The 21,497-nt window shown below is 31.8% G+C and overlaps 1 protein-coding gene and 3 non-coding genes across 4 annotated transcripts in view; all 4 read left to right on the top strand.

Moving 5' to 3' along the window:
* LOC124362702 overlaps positions 1-21,497 on the top strand; it is a 295,398-nt gene that overhangs the window by 129,974 nt on the left and 143,927 nt on the right. The gene's annotated exons all lie outside the window — the stretch shown is intronic.
* Positions 12,714-12,786, top strand: Trnar-ccu. Its single transcript has one exon. It is a non-coding gene; the product is annotated as a tRNA-Arg (tRNA).
* Positions 20,040-20,112, top strand: Trnar-ccu. Its single transcript has one exon. It is a non-coding gene; the product is annotated as a tRNA-Arg (tRNA).
* Trnar-ccu lies at positions 20,721-20,793 on the top strand. Its single transcript has one exon. It is a non-coding gene; the product is annotated as a tRNA-Arg (tRNA).

A 21,497-nucleotide genomic window follows, 5' to 3' on the forward strand; every position in this document is an offset into this window, starting at 1 on the left:
ATCCATAATAACTTATGTAAAAAACATACTATGGTAGTTGATCGGAACCTGTGGCAGGGACCTGTAATCAAGCTATTTGGAGAATTATGATGATGATCTCAGGAAATCATCATTTTGAAACAGTATACTTAGGTATCAGACAAATAGACGTCCGCATAAACTTCCTAACCATTCTCCTCGGATGACAAGGATTAGATAAGAGTTAGTATCAAGGATTAGACTTTGCGTGATGAAGGCATGAAATTTAGCATACGAATCTTGGGCATACTATGTATTGGTTATTTGTAGGGCTTTACTAATCCCCATAATTTTCATTTGTTTCCATGGATTCCCTTGGATTACAAATCATTCCATATTATAATTCATGTCTCAGTGGAGTATCTAGGATTTGAGTTTGCTTTCAAAGAAAAAGAAATCAACATCATAAGAGGTAGCCTATATATGGACCTTTCCTCTCTCAATATTACATATATTAAGCATTATTAAGAACCTTACAGGGCCTTCTTAAAAATGTGTGGTTGTCTGTCTGTCCATCTGTGTGACAAATCTTGTTACAAAGGTCTTGTTAACTACCTAGAACATAGCTTCCCTTTGGTCCAAGCAAGCTCTCATTTTGAAGTAACAATGAGGCACGGCAACAAAGATACAGTCCAGAAAAATCAACTAATATAATCCTAATTACGCCTCAGGAATAACAACAATTCTTAAACTTAAACGTGTATTAGAAATGTTAATTAATTAGACAACGAGTAAAACAAACTTTTGCCTAAATTAGTTCTAATTGTAATTCAATTGATTTCTATAAGTTTGTTACTGTGTTTGTAATTTAAAAAGGAGTTATGAATAAATTGTTGAATCTACGTGTCTCAATTGTGGCTCAGAAATTGCTTCCACGTATAATGGAATTCAACGCTTAACGCCTCCCCCCCCCTCCACTGGACATCATGTATACGCTGCTGTTCTCTCTCTCCCTACCAGATGTGTTATCCCCTCTCTTGTGGTGTATGTTGCTGGTGAGGCAAGAAGAATTATAGTTAATAACAAAAGCACTCAAATCAAAATATCATTTAAGCTTATCGACAACTTTAATGTACCCAAAAAGTCACCAAAGTCACCGGATCATTAAAACCACTTTTAGTTAAACATTGAAAGAATTATTTCAGCCCAAATAGCTGTTTAATATAACAGCTTAAAATCTTACGTTTTAGTTTAAAATGAACTTCATCTTGGAATCTATATCTCAACATTAAAATTCTGAGTAAGATGTATTCGCTATTGATCTGATGTAAGATATATTGCATACCTCATAAATACTCTATATCGCCTGTCAGTAATTACAATTCCATACCATTGGCGCTATGTTCGACATCGAGCAAACACTGGGATACCGTAGTATTAGTGTATGAGTAGAGAAAGGATGAAATCTTTTGAATAGTTCAAAATAATTTTACATTTAAAACTTAACAACTTTCAAACGTATATATTGCAGTTACAGATAACAACTTCATTCCAATCTCGTAGTCAATTTTATAAAGTAATGCGACCAGCAGGAAAGTTACATTATCAAGGAACTTTAAACTTTACCTGTATGGAACCCTTTCGTTCGATAATTCCACAACCACCATCTGCGTGTTATAGATAAGGAGTTTTCTGCTTGATGGATAAGGGATCAAATAATTCTAAACCGAGAGTCAAAAATGTATATCTGGAGAATAACTTCTACAGTAAGTTTTGTTCTCTAGCTTTCGCTAATAGCGTCATGACAGTTTTCTACGTTATTTTTTATTCAGAATCTGACAGAACAATTCTAAATACCTTGTGATATTTCGTTACTTATTTGGAGATAAATTTCCAGTCAAGAGACTTATAAACATACTTCTGTAATTTGCAAGTTTGAAGTGTAATGTATGATTAACGAGATAGTGAGATAATGGTAAATGCTACTGAAATGCTACACAAGTTTACTTTTAATGTTTTGTACATATCTTCTAATAGTTTGGCTTGTTGTGTACTACATAGTTCACTCGTATATGAGTCCCTGTTTGGAGCTCAGGTATTTAATTTTTCACTGGCTAGAAATCACTATCTTATTAATCAATAATTCAACAGTAAAGTCTGGTGTGTTTTCAAGACGTTACCAATATAAGTTTGTCCACATACCTTCTTACACTTACAAAAAGTAAATCATCGGTGATAAAAAAGTGAAAATGGGGCTCGTTCTATTTGTATATTAATATTATTATATAGTACCCAAAATTCAATAACTCGTTTAAAATGGACGATGAACTGTATGGATTAAGACTATAAATAACAGTGGACATAGCTTCTCTTTAAGTGGGGATATTCATTATCTTTTTTAATACAGATCCTCTAAGATAATATGATAATGTGTGTTTTTTAATGTGAGTATAAATATACCTCACATAATACAGATTAAATACAAATGATAAAAGAGTTGTTCGTATGGAAACAAATTGTTCAATGTAATAATATAGACGTGCTTATTGTGGCGCAATTAAATTTATCACGATACCTGATACCACCAAAATATTTCTTGGTATATTGTGTAGATCAGAATGAACGGAGGGTGAGGGATATTTAACACCCGATCAGCTCAAGTTGGCAGCCTGTCTGATGCTGTCAGTAACAGACAACTTCGCTCTGCTCGCTCTTGACTAACAGCTGCTTGTCTCAGCCTGCTGATGAGGCGATTAGTTTAAACAATAGTATATAATATATGGACCATTTTGCTTTTGTTTAATGAATAAGACGTAGATTTTTATGTATAATATTATTATCACTGATCTTCCTTAAGTGAGATTTATCAATTACTGTTTGTATAACCATGCTGATGTACAATTTCGTATTAAAAAGTTACTTTCAGTACTAATTACAAGTGTCATTTAAATGCACATTTAAATTTAAATAGCTGTTGTATGGATGAACTGGATGAAAACAATTAATTTAATATCTTAGACAAGCAACAATTTCAAGGAAACCCCAACGTAATCTCAATATGTATTTATCTATAATCTGGATTCAATAATTTTTAATTTTAATCTAAAAACCACAATGTAGTTGGCTGACAAAAATTAATTGCAGTGTTAAATGACTGTTAAAATAATTGTAAATTGGCCTGTAAGAAGTACAGTTAACAATTTATATATAATTGGGGTTCCTCAATTTATCTTAATTTTTACTTGTAGATTTAAAACTAAAGCATATAGAAACAATAAACTCTGTGGCATTCAAACATTTGAGAGTTATTTTAGATCCAATATGTAGGAACCACATAATTTTTAAGGACACATTTATTATGCAAAGTGTTGTAGTTGATTTTAATTTCTGGAAAAAAATGTAATTTTCCAAAAAGAAAGTATCCGTTTTGTAAAATAAGAAATTTTTAGATTTAAGACATAACTTTGTTTGTTGTAGAAAGCCGACAATCTATAACTATAAAGAGATACGTATGTTGCATGACCAATATCTCATAGATTAATACATTCTGAGGTTGACCCCTAATTTTGGACTTTAAGTGACTTCCAAATGTTTTGAAACTATAGTGTTTGTACATACATGATAATAAGTATTGTTGAAAAGAAATATTTTAGTGGAAGGAAGAAAAAATATGAATACATACTTGTGCTAGAAAACCAAGTGTTCTTTGGTTCATATATATATATATATATATTTAAACTATTGTGTGTATACATGACCTAGTTAGTTATACATGAACAAGACTTAATTTATACCATCTCAGCCAAAACAAGTTGTTGTGTACGGTACCAGTACTGTTCGGACAGTTAGTAGCTGGCACGAAGTGATGTTGTTATGTTCCGAGAGTTACACACATCGTACTTTGTGGGCGAGGTTTTGTCACCGCATACGTTAAGTGGGTAGTTTTATTCGGTTTCCAGTAAAGTTAATAATGTAGTGAACAGCTGCTGCCAGCAGAACATGTTTTACCAGCTCCAAACAGTGAATCATACATCGATACAATATTGTAACTAATAAAGAAAACATTTACAAGATTTACAAAGCGATAAAAGAAACCCTTGCAGCATTGTAATAATTAATTAATATGGTTATATCACTGTCATGTTAATCGTCTATGACAGTTTATCCTTTACAATCACAGAAATACGTATACAAATCTCTTGGCTGAGAATGTCTATCCAAGTCGAGCACGTAATATCTCGAGGCAGTAAGTGTGTTAGTAACGTGCGATATCACAAAACCCTAATCTAAACCGTACCATCTATGTGATCGCTATAGGGAACAGTTAGAGAAGTAAATAAACTAACAATTTAGGGAATTGGTAAGGTCAAACATTTCTTAGACAATTTATAGTTTTTTCCCTTGGTTGGTTACTGCTTGAGTAGACACACATGCGGTTTTGTAGTTAGTTTTATTTTTATGCCAAGTTAAAAACTCTTCGTGACAGGTTTTTATTAAATTATAACCTACATTTGTATCAAGACACCTAACATGTGGGTGGGTCATAACATGATGTTTGAAAAAACGTTGAAATAAACACTAAAGTTGAGTAATAATAAGCGAGTTACTTACGTACTAAGCAACTTCAAATTGAGTCAAAATGAAAATTAAACGTCATTTTCAGATGTTTTACTTTTTATTTAGTTATACTTGTTTTTGCTTATATTTATTAAATACAATATAATTTTTCACCTTTGGCTATGTATTGGACAATCAACCTCTAATTATAAATTTAACAATTTACCTTCAAACGAATTTTTCGTCATATTCTAACATATTTTTATGAAAAAGTAATAAAATGTTCTCTCTTTCTGTTAAGTACCACACTGACGGTCCCCGGTTCTTACAATAATAATATGTCAAGGAGGCGTGAAGTAATTTCATAACTAAAGTTTTCGGATATATATATACATAAATTTGTAAATTTTCTTATATGTTGATTTGCTGTATTATCAGTAGGTTTAAAATTATTAAGAACACCAGTATTGCCATACGACGCTGTAATCTTTGAATTAGCTATCTAAATGTTTTTAAGTTAAAGTTTGTAGTATAAAAACACAATTTTTCATAATGATTACCAACAACAGGTTTAGAAGTTCGTATCTCTTGTTGCTTCCGATCATTATAAGGCAGTTGTTTTAGTGATGTGCTGATTTTACAGTGAGAGTTCACCATAGCTTGCAATCCATGTTCACAAAGGCGTCACTTCCTGTATCTCAACTAACCAATTGGAATCGCGTGTGGGCTGTTGTAGTTGTCCTGCTGTTGTAGTTGTCGGGCTGTTGTAGTTGTCGGGCTGTTGTAGTTGTCCTGCTGTTATAGTTGTCGGGCTGTTGTAGTTGTCGGGCTGTTGTAGTTGTCGGGCTGTTGTAGTTGTCGGGCTGTTGTAGTTGTCGGGCTGTTGTAGTTGTCGGGCTGTTGTAGTTGTCGGGCTGTTGTAGTTGTCGTGCTGCTGTTATTCGCCTATAAGCAAGTACAACTAAGCTGGATTCCTAAATGGAAAATAAGCTAAGATTGGCTTCTCCGCAAGTATATAATACGCGCTCAGCTGCCTTGTATCTCCGGTAATTGCCACTGAATAAATCACTTCAAGGATAAGACAAGTTTGTAAAGTAATTAAAGTTGAGAGAGCGAGCAGATGGCGGCGTGGCTGGTACAACCACTGGCTGTAAACTGTGGTCAAGAAACGATTAAAGCAAATTAACGCAGTTGTGAAGTATGTAACCACTACAAGGCACCGTCATGCTAAACTTCGTCACATTAATTGTATAGACCACTTGAAGTACTTCGGTAGTGCTCGGATACCGATGATGATTACACCCTACTTTAACTAAATCTCAATCTTGTCATTATTAACAAATTTTGTATTGATCTCATTATGATGATTAGATATAAACTCTATTTAAAAACGCCGTTTACTTAAAGTAAGGATGGAATCGACGACTGCAGCTAAATCAAATTTTAAATACAAAAACTATTTAATTAAACTAATACCTATAGTTTAAAAAAAATAACCAAAGGAAGAAAATAATAGAATGAAAAGGGTTCAACAATGCCGGAAACTGTTTAGAGTCCAGTCCAGGCCATAACACGATATTTAAACATAAATTTTAAATAAAGACAAAAATTGAGTAATAATTTTTATTCTGTTTCTTCATTCCGCAAATCCACAATTCAGCAAACTATAATAACTTGACATCAGTTATTTTGAACTTTAAATGCTTTTCACCTAACATGAGCGTCACTTTTTCAGAGAGTTTCAATAATTCTTTAATCGGTCTGTGGAATTTCGAATTATGATATTTTTGCAATTATGTCTCACATTTTCAAAGGGAAAATTATTTTGTGGTTACTTATAATGCTATTATGTATGCACGTCTTACTATGTGTTTGGCATAATCTTAAAACTTTGAACATTTATTTATGTTGATATGTGTGTAAGAACTTATGTCAAACATTTAAAAAATTCTTAATATTTCAAGGCAAGCCGATATCATTTTACAATATTCACATGAAAATGTGGGATGATGCTGAAGCACGTGTCATATATAGTAAATAAATGTTTGATTCTTGTTTATTGTTAATAATTACATAAATCTACTGCATTAATGAAACAAGAACTAAAAACTAATTTCTCAAAACAATTCAAATGTAATCAAGCACAAATAATCAGTTTCACCAATAACATTTCCATTTCGAGAACAATATCAATCAATTTTGATTTATAAGGAGTCGAGAACAGACTCGAGGATTGAAATCACATCCAAATATAACTTTATTGTCGATATTTGCCGTGCCTGACTTTTATTATTGATATTCGGCAACTTTAATTTATGATCAAATGTTACAATCGTAAGAAGGATATTCCCTAAGAGTTCGTTAAACTAGACTGCTAAGAAAACATTTAATCACTAGTTTTGATTTAATATTTTATCAAACATTAAGTAAAATCATAAGTCGAAGTAACTGTGCTAGTTTGTGAATGATCCCAAAGAAATGTCACGTAAGTTTCAATTCTGAATCGTATCATAGTTCACATTTCTTATATTGATGTTTTCAAACATAATTTTCCGATGCTTTCGAGTAAATTGTAAGCGAGCTCTTCCATGATCTCTGGCGAGTCTTGGACCTGTACCAGGTCTCCTACTTCATAAGTTAGATTCCCGAAGAAGGCGACGAATGGTTCGAGTAGAAATATTGAAACCACGGACATTTCTGGTTATGCTTGTATATCAGAACTTGTAACGGCCCGATTTCTCAGAGTACTAAGTCTCAAAAACTGATCATCCCTTCGGTTTGTAGCTCTGGGACGGCCTTGCCCACGCCTCCTGCAATCAGAACCAGTTTCACGGAATCGAGAGATTGTCCTACTAACTTTGGTGCGATGTACTCGTACACCTAGCCGCCTGGCGAATGCACTATAAGAAAGACCAACTTCCACTACAGCCCTCACTCTGTTCGACTCGGATGCGGTTAAAAACCGACGCTGATCCGTAATGACAGAAAACTGACCACTCTAAATGACAGTGGAATAAAATGATTGAGAAAGCCTCCCTTACGAGGCCGAGAGATTAGATAAGCTGGACAATCTGGTTCAATCTGCCCATGATAGTTTTAAAATTCAAACAGCTATAACTACTGAATGAATCCACCTTTTGAAGTCCGGTTTGCGGAATTGTACTCTGCTAAGTAAGACCTTTAATTTAATACCAAACTTGACCTATGCTACTATTTAAGAATTTTGTCTGACTCCTTGTGGACCGTCCCCCAAAGGGATTATCCGGTCGGTAATTGGGCAGATGTGCGCGTTACTATCACCAGTAAGCACGTGTGAACTTTGGCATTTCTTTCTATTGTGGTTCAAAAATTTAAAAAGAGATTCCAGACTTAATTGTCACCCTGTATGTCTTATTTGTTGTTCTTGGAAGCTACAATAAACAAATGAAAGAAAACAAATACTACATTTTTGTTTATATTGTTTTATTTGCTAAAATATGAAGGCGTTAATTTTGACCAGGAGTTAAATATCCTTAGGAATTACTCCAAACCATCACAAGTTAAAAACTAAAGTAATTGCTTATATAAAATAAATGTTTATTTAAACCTTTATCAGAAAACCAAAAACTTTGATGCTTAATCATAATAAGTGCTTAAACAAATAGATGTAAAATCGTCAAAAGGAAAAGGGGCTGGAAAACCAAAGAACTGTTTTTACACACGAGCTTTTCACGAGATTGAAGTTGTCAATTATACTGGAGTAATTACAGTAAAAGGCAGCTTATCTGGATAGAATGCCTCAGTTAGTGATACGATGTTTTATACCATACTCTACCTTATACTCTATAAATACTTTACAACATTAATATTGCTATTTTCTGTTTGCTCTTTACTTATATAGCTGTAAGCCATTTCCATACATTAAATACTGTTGAGTATTTCATTGACTAAATTTATATACAATTTTATTTAGATTACAGATTAGCTTCTTAGTGCTTTCCAGAGAATATTAAAATTGAAATCATTCTAAACATTGCAGTGTTAATTGTCTAACGTTTCGTATTTATTTGAATAGATTTATTTAAATTTCTTTTGTTAAATTTTCATTACGCTGCATCATTTTGTAATCTGATTTAAAATTTATGTAGAAGCCAGCGTTTCTATACGTATTAACAACTTTACATCTTTTATTACTTAAAATAGTAGAAGTTATATTTCAGTTGAACGTTTATTTGTTAGCTCGACTATTAGCTGTTAATTTTATCTCGCTAATCAATGTCAACTTGTATACTAGTAAACTAAGATAGTATTTATATCATTAGATAGGATGCTTAATGTTACATATTCAGCCTTTTCATTGCTTATATATTTATATGTGTTGTGTTTAATACTAATATATCATACATGTGTGGTACTAATACCAGTGTGCATTGCATTTATATTAAGCGCACTTCTAAAGTAGACAAAAATATAACTATTGTACTTTATACGATAAGTTTTAATAATCGTAATTGTTTCTTGGATAAAAATCTTTGTATATAAGTGGAACTTGTGAATAATTGGTAGATAGATTATAATATAAGTATTTTGGTATTACATAAATAACGTTGAATGCTGTTATTATGACCGAGCTTAAGGTTTAAACGGTTTACTCGATGTTTTCTGAGACTCAGAGGCGTGTAAAATGTGTAAAGGGTAAAGCTACGGAAGAGAAAATGCTGTTTTGATCACGTTTGGGCTTTGTGACTTTTAAAGTGATTAAAGGGTAAATTGTATCTGGGAGCCCATTACCTTCCAGTATTACAGCCCCGGGGCGCCGCCACCCTCTCCCGTGAGAGCGGTACAATCGGGTTCGTGGTCTACCTAATCTTGTTTTGAACACATTCCTGAGAAAATTTAGAACTTATTGAATTATCAACAATACTGACTTTCAGATACAATGGATTTTATCGCTATTAGAAGCATTTTACACTAATTTTGTGTTTTGTTAAGTACAGCCACAGGTATATCACACGACATTTTGTAGAACCCTAAGTTTGCGTTAATAGTAATAATAACTAATATCTAACTATTAATGTATCAAAATTGTTTAATTTTTCTACGCAATAATTGATTTATTTGTTTGTTTATCAATAAAAATATATGCTTTTAAAAGAACAACATGATTACGATCAATTGCCAAGATTAAGTTTTATAATAGCAGAAACGTGACATTTTGAAGACTTAAATCTGATTTCTTCTTCAGGTTTCAAATTCTAAAACATACGATTATAATCACGTAAAATGTGGCGATACAACACATGTTGGTAAACGCATCAAAGGTAAGTTTGACAACAAATCAAACAACAGATGAAACACAAACGAAAGAAATAAAATGTAAGTGTGTTCGATATTGGGTCTTAAAAATATATAAAGAAAATTGCTTTCAAATAGATGCCCTATTTTACAGATATACTAAAATTCCAATTTGCCAGAAAGAGCGAAATTTAGTTTTATATCGATCACATAGAAATTCGTTAAAGTAATTATATAAATGGCAAGTGCTTTAAACCTTATATAATGACATACTAACCATTAATATTGTTTCTTTTATTCGTCTGATTAAACAATTCATTTTGATCATATTTACGTGATTCTTAAATTCATAATAAAATATACACAATGTTTAGTAATAGTATAACTTTACCCTGTCTATTTAATAGGATATTATCTATCTATCTAAGTACTTCGGTTGGTAGCGTCGTAAAGAGCGTTAAATAATCTAATTAATAATATTAATGCACCACAAATGTACATTAACTTGTTTCTAATCTCCTCGTTATATGAAAAAAATAAACGATGACTGCGAGGTTTATGTTGTCTTTAGGTAGGCTACACATTATATAATTTCTCAAATATTAAATATTAGTTGTTGTTTTATTTCTTAATTTTTAATAATTTATAGACTACTCTTGTACACTTATTCTTATGGGTGGCGGTGGTTTAACACTGTATCCTCATAAACGTCTCATTACTTATTAAGGACATTGAAACCGATATGTTGAAAAGATGGAATCTAATTTATGTTGGATAAAATTCACAAAAGCCAAACTCGCACTGTAAAAATGCTAAATACTTCAATATATTCTCCTTTTGATCACGCAGTAAAAGAGAGGTAGCAAGAACAGGAACTGATATCACTAGTTTAGAGCAAATGGTAGTTTCTTGAAACGGAATAAAATAGTAACATTTGAAATTTAACCTTCTATATATAGACTCAATAAAACTAAACATAATCTGATTCCATACGATAAATACCGCAATAAGTCTATCTTCTAATAATATGGATGTAGTAGGAACAAGAATTATAACTTATTAAGTCGTAATATGTAAGTACAGTATATTGGTTTAAGGCACTCTTTGTATTATGTTAGAACGACATGACGTTTCCTTCCCATCATTTACTTCCAGACCATGATACATCACTCAGGATTACCATGCGAAGGCAATTTCAAACGGTAATAAAACGTCTGCTGTAGAACATTGAAGAACATCGCATATGCGATTCGCAGCCAAGGAAAAGTTAGAACGGTACTTTCATCTGGTGGGCCTATCTCCTAAACAGCCTGGCGAGTGTTAAAACGGTCATAAATATTTCCTTAGCGTCCGCTATTCCGCTACAAAACAACTTACACATTCATAACTTAATGGGAGTGCTGCAAGGTTACTTCCCCAGGGAAGGAATTTAATTTGCACCTCTACCAGTGGAAGGGTTTACTCAACTTTGGTATGTCTTGCGCTAACCAACTTGCTTCAAATATCTACTGTATTGTTTCTAGAGAAAATTGCACAACACACTGTGGTTATGTTCCATCCGTAATGAAATCTAATATCAATTTTTAGCATTTCCTGCTACAATTTAAATCCATAGCCATTTCTATTGAGTAACTATTTAGCCAGCGGCACCTCATCAGATGTACAATGTTGTATTTACACCGCATGTTAAAGTGTACAATCCCACCACTAATGTGTCAAAATGTAATATTTGCAAATAATGGCACACCTTTAAAATGATATCAGTATAAAATGATAACACCTACTTCACCATTCCTTAAACCACATTGCTTAAAACACTTCAGCATTGCCTCTAAGGATATAGTTTTTATTACAGGTGGCGGTTGTTCCTGTATTGGCATCCAGTTTTATAAATTATAAAATTCCTTTCCTAAATATAAAATTATTTATTATTGTCATTTTAGTTTATTTTGTGAATTAGCGAAATGGCTGTCCTCAAGAGTTTTTAGTTCAAGTATTGCTAAATATGGTAGTTTTATTAAGATCACTTTTATTGTTAATTTATATACGCAAGCTAATAATTTCTAAACATTTCATTGAATGTTAATATACAATTTTAAGTATGTAAATAAATTAATATAAAGATTAACATACAAAAATATCCATTAGTTAAAATAACAATAAAATAATCGTCCAATGAATATTTAAAAAACGATAAAATATTAAATTGTACAAATAAAATATGAAATATAAACAAATACAAGTGCTTTGATTTAAATGACAGTTACCAAGCGATAAATGTGTCCTCAAAGACCATATATGTCCATTTACATCGGTTTATACACCTGTATGTTTATACGTTTTAAGAATTCAAGAGCTTCGCTTAATCTGTATTAAAGTAACCACTAATCGAAGCTTTTTGTGGCCACTTTTACACAGTTTACAGCCAACGTTTTACCGCTTACAAGATCAAACACGTTTATCCGCTAATTAATACCCGACTACTCTGAGAACGCTTTGTTTATTTTGTTTTTAGTTGTTCCCTGCGTAAAAATTATTTTCTGTGGCGATAGAAAACTTTTAACGTGACGGACCGTTGTAGTTTCTCTATTGGAATAGCCTATATATTTTTCAGTCTGATGGTCATTAATCATCTGATACCGAAATTTTCCTGATTAAATTGAAAATTATAACACAAACTGTTCTGTCCTGTTCAAACAGTCCTGTAACAATGTGATCACTATAAGTACGAGTATATATCAAATTATATTATATATATATTACATTACAGTTGTATATTGAAGTCAACTAAACTCAATTTAATTACAAACGAATAATGATAACATTAAATTGATGTTCGAAATCCAGTCATAAATAAAAGTTTAATTAGTGGTCATTTGTAATCTAATATGTACACGTGTTTTCACGCGTTGCAATGCTGCACAGCCCCTGTGGCCTAATGGATAAGGCATCGGCCTCCTAAGCCGAGGATTGTGGGTTCGAGTCCCACCAGGGGTACATTACATTTTGTACCGGCAACATATACACAGTGAGTGTGTTGTGCTTAGTTTAAAGTAATAGTCTATTAATAAGATAAAATTGTAATCTTGATCTTTCATATGAACATGTAATTTTTCTAGATTAAAATTTGTATTGAAGTTACCTTTTAAACTGTTTTTATCATGATTATATTTAACTGCCAATTATGAAAAATGTACTAAAGTAAATGTTGGAAAAATACCTTGGAACTAGTAATGCTTACTGAATAATAAATTACCATAATGTAATGTTACTTCAATACAATACATAGTTTTAACAGCTAAACCAACACTAGAAAAGTAAAGAGTGAATAGAGTTTAAAGGTTTAGAACATTTTAAATTCATTTGCTTCCCCACTATTTTGATCCTAACCAAAACTACGTAGCTGACGATCAATTCCTTTCTCAGATTCACTTATTTATTTCATTGAAGTTACTATTATTCGCATATAATCCTCTGGTTGTATTAGTTACTCAGTTAATATAATCAAAAAGTAACACATTACTTCATGCGTCCCGAACCATGGATATTTATAAAAAATTACATAATTTTATTTATTACTAAAATCGTGTAAATACACCAGAACAAGAGTATATTGCGTTTTATGTAGCATTGTTCTTCGATATTATTGTGTTTTATTAGGTGAACACCACGTAATGTAAATTATTCCTCTTCTTGGTTTCTTATCTAATAATTCATTTATTGTATTACTCAAACATATTATAACAATACATAAAATTGCATTAAAACTAGGTCTACAATTTTTCATTTAAATTGTGAAAATATAGGCCATTTAAAATCGTAGTAGTATAACAGACTGACTTAGGCTATATGGTGATGTAACTCTTAATCTTTGTACGTATATTGATACAAGTAATTTCCTTTTATACATATACAACACATATTATGTATTTTTAATGCGAGAAAATGTTAATTTTATTTATTATTTTATTTTGATTTATGATTAATTCACATTATTTCAGTCACCATAAACCATTTTTAAATCGGCTAGAATACCGAATAATTTGTGTTCGTACACAAGTTCGCGCAACGTTACTAGTTAAGTTTTAATATAATTACCAATGCACGCTTTGTGTTCAGTGGGATGTATTTAAAACAATCGTGTTACTAGATATTTACACATAGATATTTAAGAAATATAAAATTTTTTTATCAGGGAGGTTAAAAATATTTAAAAAAAAAACATATTTTACTCATATAATTTTACTCAATATAATTATCGATAACCTCCAGAAAAAGGCATGCAAGTGGGTCTCAGGCCCTATCTTGAAATAAAACAGTTGTGAAAGGAATATGAAGAAACCATATTATTCATTATTCAATTATCGTTGGACATGGAATTGAACCAGGGAGCGCGGCAAGGCGGGATCAGCAAAATCAGTTGCCTTCACGGAAACTGTTTCTTATTACTTTCACTATGCACGCGGTAAAATATTTACATCATACGCAACGAAAATCTTGATATATGTAGTTTAAGTGTACTTAATTATCTTTCACTACTTCTATTGGTCTGTATAAATGCTCATTGTTAGACTTTTAGTTTTGAATGTGATCATGTTTTGAAACTTATTTGGTTTGCTGAAAATAATTAGTGTCAACAAATAAAATAGTATTGAAAACTTTTTAAATTATATTTTCCATAGAAACTTGTAACTCAACTGTTTAAAAAATGAACTACTTATATATGTAATGTAAGAATAGTTCAGATAAAATAATGGAAATGTTATGAAGATAATATTAAAATACTCTTGGAAATTCGGTGAGTTTAAGGGTAAAGCTACGTAAGGTATCACAGTGGCTGTGATCACGTTTGGGCTTTGTGATTTTTAAAGTGATTAAAAGACAAATTGTGTATGGAAGCCCATTACCTTTTCGTATTACATCCCCGGGGCGCCCCCTCTCTCTATACTTCGTGAGAGCGGTGCAATTGGGTTCGTGGTTTGTTTGATCTAGTTTGAAACGCATTTCTGGACAAAGTCTATAGTAGAATAAAATAATGAACTGTTCTTGGCTTGGTTACCAGTTTTAGGTATATACAAGTTTATATGACGATACCACCATACGACGTAAATTAAACAGTAGAGGGATTTTAAACATTAGGTCCTCCAAGTCAATATGTATATGTCCGCCGGGAGTCGAAACCGGATCTCTCACTTGCCGGGTTGAATGTGCTACCATTACACCACAGAGCGCTTACTTTTTCTGATTCAATTATTTTGTATTTGGCCGTATCTGTCACATATGTGTTTAAATAAGCAAATTAACATTTTAAAAAGTTTGTATTGTTGCCACGATCAAGAAAATCTGTCAAAAGTGTATGTTTATAGCAATTGTCTACGTACATGTACTTTATTATAAAGTGGTCTAACACTCAAGCTTTAAGTTCAAGCAGAAATGTATTTTGAAGACAAATATACATCAAAGCTTAACGCCTTCAAATAGTTTTTCGCTATTTAATATACTTAACTGTCTCGTAATCGCAGTTTATAGTGTACAGGCGTTTTAAAAACTTTTAACTATTGCAGTGCCGCCTGGTGGGAGGTACATCAATAGGCATAGCATATAAACCTTCTCCGTCGTAAAATACATATACATACAAATTTTCATAATGATCGTTCAAATAGTTTACGATTCTATAAAGGACATACATACAAACATTCATTTATATATATATATATATATATATATATATATATATATATTGTACACAAAATTTCCAAACATGCATATGGACACATTCAAAAAATGAGAAGAACAATAGAATTTTCATAAACGTCAGATAATTTTAGGTACTTTCTAGGTACCGGTATTGTGTTAATAACCGAGACTAGCAATTACTGAAACTTTCCCGGCCAGCTATTATAACAAAAATGATTTGGGGATGAACATGTAGTAGATTCTCCTGTAGCATAATACAAGAAGATTGTCAACTGTAGTCTGGTGCATACAGTATCCTCTCGTTTATAGTTTAAAACTAGTAGACATGCCTGAATACGTGAACGTTTATAATATACTAGCGGGCCCGGCGCGCTTTGCTGCGCATTTCAATAATTTTTTGTAAAAGTTGCCCGCGGCTTCGCACGCAATTTCCCGTGAAAACAGTACACTATATTCACTTATTCTTTTTCTATCACATTCTAAACATTGCTGAGATAATTGATAGTCGTTCCATCGTGAGCCTCTTGGGCGTATTATGAAGGTATGTACCATATTCCTGCCTCTATCTAGCTGTTACCCACGGCTTCGCACGCAAATCTTAAGAACCGAAGTCCTTATATTACTTAGTAAATTTTTTTTTTTTACTATAATAAATTTTTAGATTAAATTAGTTATATCTCCGATGCCACGATTGAGCTTGCTTTGTTGTCTCGATCGAGAGAATATGTACACACGGAGTTTTGAGAACCATACTTCTGTCAAAAAAAACAACTAAAGGTTGATTTTATAACATTCTTTATATTTGTAGCCAACGTAAGATAGTAATTATGATATCTGCATTACTCTTCTGATCAAGCATGAGCATGGTTTATATTAAATAAATATTGCAGTTAAAGGTGAATTTTTACGTCAAATTTGAATTGTATTATCTGGATAGTAAAGTCTATGTTTAACAGTGATTGCAAAAACAGTTTAAACAAAATTTGTCGTTTCTCTTAAGCTTACTCTATGCTTTAAAACTATAAGTATAATATATGTTTACAAAGAACAGCTGATTAAAAATTTGAAAAGACGTTAACATATGTTTGCTGCAATGCATTTCTTATGGGTATTTCTGTAACCAGTGGGGCGGAATCCTGAATCGGGAAAGGGATGGGCATAGCTTATAAACCTTCTCCGTGGAAAAATACATATACGTACAAATTTTCATCATGATCGGTCCAATAGTTCACGATTCCATAAAGGACAAACATACAAACATTCATTTTTATATATAGATTGTACACAAAATTTCCAAACATGCATATCATTTAAAAAATGAAGAACAATAGAATTTTCATAAACGTCAGATAATTTTAGGTACTTTCTAGGTATTGTGTTAATAACCGAGACTAGCAATTACTAAAACTTTCCCGGCCAGCTATTATAAATGAACATGTAGTAGATTCTCCTGTAGCATAATACAAGAAGATTGTCAACTGTATATGCAGTATCCTCTCGTTTATAGTTTAAAACTAGTAGACATGCCTGAATACGTGAACGTTTATAATATATTTATTGTAATCGTAGTGAAATAAAATAACTTAACTGTAAAGATCTGTAAAGTTAACAATACTTAAGGAACATTTAGGGGGTGCTAATTGTATGACAGGAATCCGATAGTATTTCCTCTAATTGTAAAGAAGCAATTTAATGTGTCTTTTTTGTAGATCGAATCAGTGATCTATTACTCAAGATCGACGTTTTTAGTCCAGAGTTGTAGATTTTGATTGCATCACAATCCAGGAATCCATTATCAAACAAAGGGAATGTGGACCAAGCGAATCGGCGCGGAGCGGAGGGATATAACATCCCGGTCTAGACAGAGAGGCGACATATTTATGTGTGTTCTGGCAGCAGCTGCCTGTCTGACCTTTGTGCTTGGGTTTACATATTGGGACGGAACTCAATCGCGTTCAGAACTTAAACATAACATCTTATGATTTGCATTATTCAAATGGAAAATGGGCAATACATAAACCGGTGTTCGTACAAAAATATCTAAATTATATTAAAAAAAAAAAAAACAGGGGTACGCCACACAACGTGTCGCAACAGGCTTCGCAAGAGTTGCATTTACAATTTAAAACTTATAGCTTATTTCATACCCGGGATCTCCTGTGCACAGATAGACGGACATAAACTCGTACAAAAAAGTTAACACGAGAATTACACAAGTTTCATGCAAAATTTAAAGTTTACGCCTGCCTGTCAGTCTGTCTATCTATGAACAAATGGTATTGTTGTATGATGTGGCAAGATATATGGAAAAAGACTGAGGTGTATGAAGTCTATGATGCCTAATTGTTTTGTCAATTTCTTTTCTGTATGATTGTCAGTCTATATATCGCAAATGAAATGAGCTATAGATTTCAATTTTGCATTCAACCTCAGCCAAGCCTGTAAAAAGTCGTAGTGTGGTGGCTCCTAGCACGTATTTACCAGAGGACGGCTTCCTATTCAGTACAAACTGAATTGACTTGGATTTTTTAGTTACTTATATTTGCTGAGCGGTGTCGAAGCCTGTTAGTTAAAACAAATTCATTTCTATTCGTCTGTCCACACAATATGTCGAAAATTAACTGACTTATAGACTTGAAATTATTGTGCATGAAGCTTCATTTCTATATGAGGAATATTGAGTTAGATTATGGTGCATGTCACTCCATGGGATTTAGCTGAGCTTTAACGAATTTCTTTACATTGGACTTTTGGGTAATCATGGTGGCGTCACGTGTAGCTTATTCATACAGAAAATAGAAAATAACAGAGTAAAATTTAAATGTTACAAACTTTTATTATGTAGGCTAAAACTGCTATGAACTACTGAATGAAAACGTGTAAATGTATAATGATGTGGAAGGACACCTCGAAAAATATCTTATCCGAAGACCTTAAATTGTGCATGAAACTTAATTTTTACATAGACAATAGTTAGTGTCCAACAATGGGTAGGTCTACACAGACTACACATCTCGGTATTGTCGTGTATCAGTGCTGGTTCTATTACAATGGAGTCTATCAGCTTAACTCATATGTATCCGCTATTATTCCAATATAAGGACAGTACTGCCTTGCAAAGGCAAAAAGGCAGTATTTGCAAAAACCTAAAATATGGGAAACTGAACTAAACATTTAAGCCAGTCTAAACGTATATGATGATATATAAGTGTTTTTGTCTATATTAATTGAAAGGAGTCATTTCAAAAATTTGTATTAAAAAATCATAACAAAATCGCTTTAAAATTATTTTTAAAAGTAGATACTGCTTTTTTACTTAGGACACTTTTTGAGTCCAAAGCGGTAAGTACATACTGCCTTTAACCTTGGCAATGACTTGTGTATACTGCTAATATTTTAAAAAAGTTAACTTTTACAAATAGGGATATAAAAATAAAAACAATTGGGATAATCAAACGATGATTCTGAGTAATCATATTAAAGTGTATTAAATTACATCATTTTCACTTATTAAACTGTAAAAGAACTATTTGTATATACCCAACGTTATAGTATTTTAGTTATAGCCAGCTGTAAAACATTTTTTCTTCTAAAATGTCCTAAATAACTTCGATTATAGAATACTTTGAGAATAATTTTCTGTCAAAGGAGATACGATTTTCACAGCTATGTTTTATTTCCTGCCAATGGAAGGTTTTTCTGTTTTCTGTAAAGATGACATCTAAAGTTTTCAAAAGGTTGTCACGTTTGTTGACTTCAAATCTACATGGTTAGCTAGACACTGTAATAGTGACTAATGTAATAGTGTAATGCGAGTGACTAATGTCACTCGCATTTATGTCGACACCATTTGATCTTATTTACTTAACTTATTTTGAAGTAGGCCTAAATACATCGTTTTAGTCATATAGGTCTAGTTAGGAGAACACGTCAGGAGTGTGTTGTAATAACAATGATTAATAAATGCCTTGTTTTGTGCTAAGCTTTATGTTTCTATGGTATCAAATTATGAGTTTCACGTACTATTAAAACATATGCAACTATAGATTTTATAAAAGTAGAATATATTTATAACGTTCTGGTTATCTTGGAATTTTGAATGTAGTGTCATAAATACATCGCGATACTCTCTATTTCATTGTAAACAAAGTAATTGTACTAAATATAGGTAGATTTACTACAAGCACAGATTTTGTTACATATTTTATAAACAAAGACTGCCAAATCACCCAAATCCAGTGTGCAGTTGGATAAAAATATACCACCAGTTAAATGAGTGCGAATAAAAAATAAATCCTAAAAGTACCAAAACACAACGATTTATTTATTTTTAGGAAGTTTTTCTCTATCGATTTCAACAAAATTTAGAGGTAATGTATTTTTCATGTAATTAATGTATTATTAATCAATGTAGGTTTGCTCAACTCGGTTAAATCGTACAATTACTACAATGCTGCTAGCAATTATAGTTATTTTTATCCTAAAAAAATTATTTGAAGAAAGTCACTTCCCGACTGAGTCGATGGGTTTGAATACTATTCAATTGGTTTACAGCCCCTGTGGCCTAATGGATAAGGCATCGGCCTCCTAAGCCGAGGATTGTGGGTTCGAGTCCCACCAGGGGTACATTACATTTTGTACCGGTAACATATACAAAGTTGGTACGTTGTGCCTTGTAGAAAGTACCATATAATTTCAATATTTATATAAATACTTAATTATAAATATTTAAAAGTTTAAATTGCTGCAAAGTACATTTAATGTTTATTTACTCGAATTTGCATTAATAAAGTGTTTTGTTGTGTATCATTTCATTTATAAATTGCATTAATATTTCTGTCAATTTTCCCTCTTGTAAATAAGTTTTTTCATCACTTTTCCTAATACACCTTTCAGATATTATTTATGAACAAGTATTAGGAAATAGCTCGGATGAAACCAGTATTAACTTAACAATAATAAATTATCAGTATACGCATTGTATTAACATAATTTAATATAATCTTCAAAATTTTGTACAGCTTTACAAACGATAAGTAAATAGTTAAAGCTTGGTTGTATTTAAAATCCTCTGTTTCTCTACTAATGAAACCCACGCTTAAAAGTAGATTATGTACATGCATTCCAAATTAAAATCACTTAATTACTAATGTACAGTTATCTAATAAATTAACACTGTAGTGAAAACTACATGTGAGAGTAGCCAGGTTTGAAAGCTATCGAATACAAGCAGAGCCCCTGTGGCCTAATGGATAAGGCATCGGCCTCCTAAGCCGGGGATTGTGGGTTCGAGTCCCACCAGGGGTACATTACATTTTGTAAGTGTAACATACAATTACTGTATTTACTATTACTACATGCGCTGTTTAATTAAAAGTAAGATATAATATTTAATATTTTTCTTTCACAAAGCAAAAGTCAAAATATAATATTTTATTTTTTAATAAGCACAGGTATACCTCAGTTTTGTTTAATCAAAATTGCATTGATCTTGTGTCCTAGGGTATATTAATTTGATATGGTATACGATATAAAATAGTTTTTTACAGTGCTATACAAATACTAGGAAATGCCTTCGTAAAATATTAAAATAATCATTTATTTACAGATATTTGTTATTTATGAATTATAACGATCGATTTCATCACAATTATTTATTTTATGCTATACGAGATAGTATACAGTAATGTACTTTGATTTATTTATTGGAAATTGCTAATTTATCTTAACATTCATATTTGAGAAAATAAATAAATTTCAAAGACCTAGTATTACAATTTATAAAACCATTAACGTGTACTGCTTTGTTTGGTTAATTTCTCATAACTTTATTATACTGTTAGAACATAAATTATTAATATTGAGTATGTGAATAAAGGACATAAAATAAATTTGGATACGTTTCATTTTATGAGGGCAAAATACATATGTCTAAAAATTAAAATGTATGTGCACATACTGAAAATGTTCTTTACAATTAAGAATACTGTTATCACCATTTTGTGTTGTGC

Source organism: Homalodisca vitripennis, chromosome 1, assembly GCF_021130785.1.
Source record: "Homalodisca vitripennis isolate AUS2020 chromosome 1, UT_GWSS_2.1, whole genome shotgun sequence".
NCBI classification, from domain to species: domain Eukaryota; kingdom Metazoa; phylum Arthropoda; class Insecta; order Hemiptera; family Cicadellidae; genus Homalodisca; species Homalodisca vitripennis.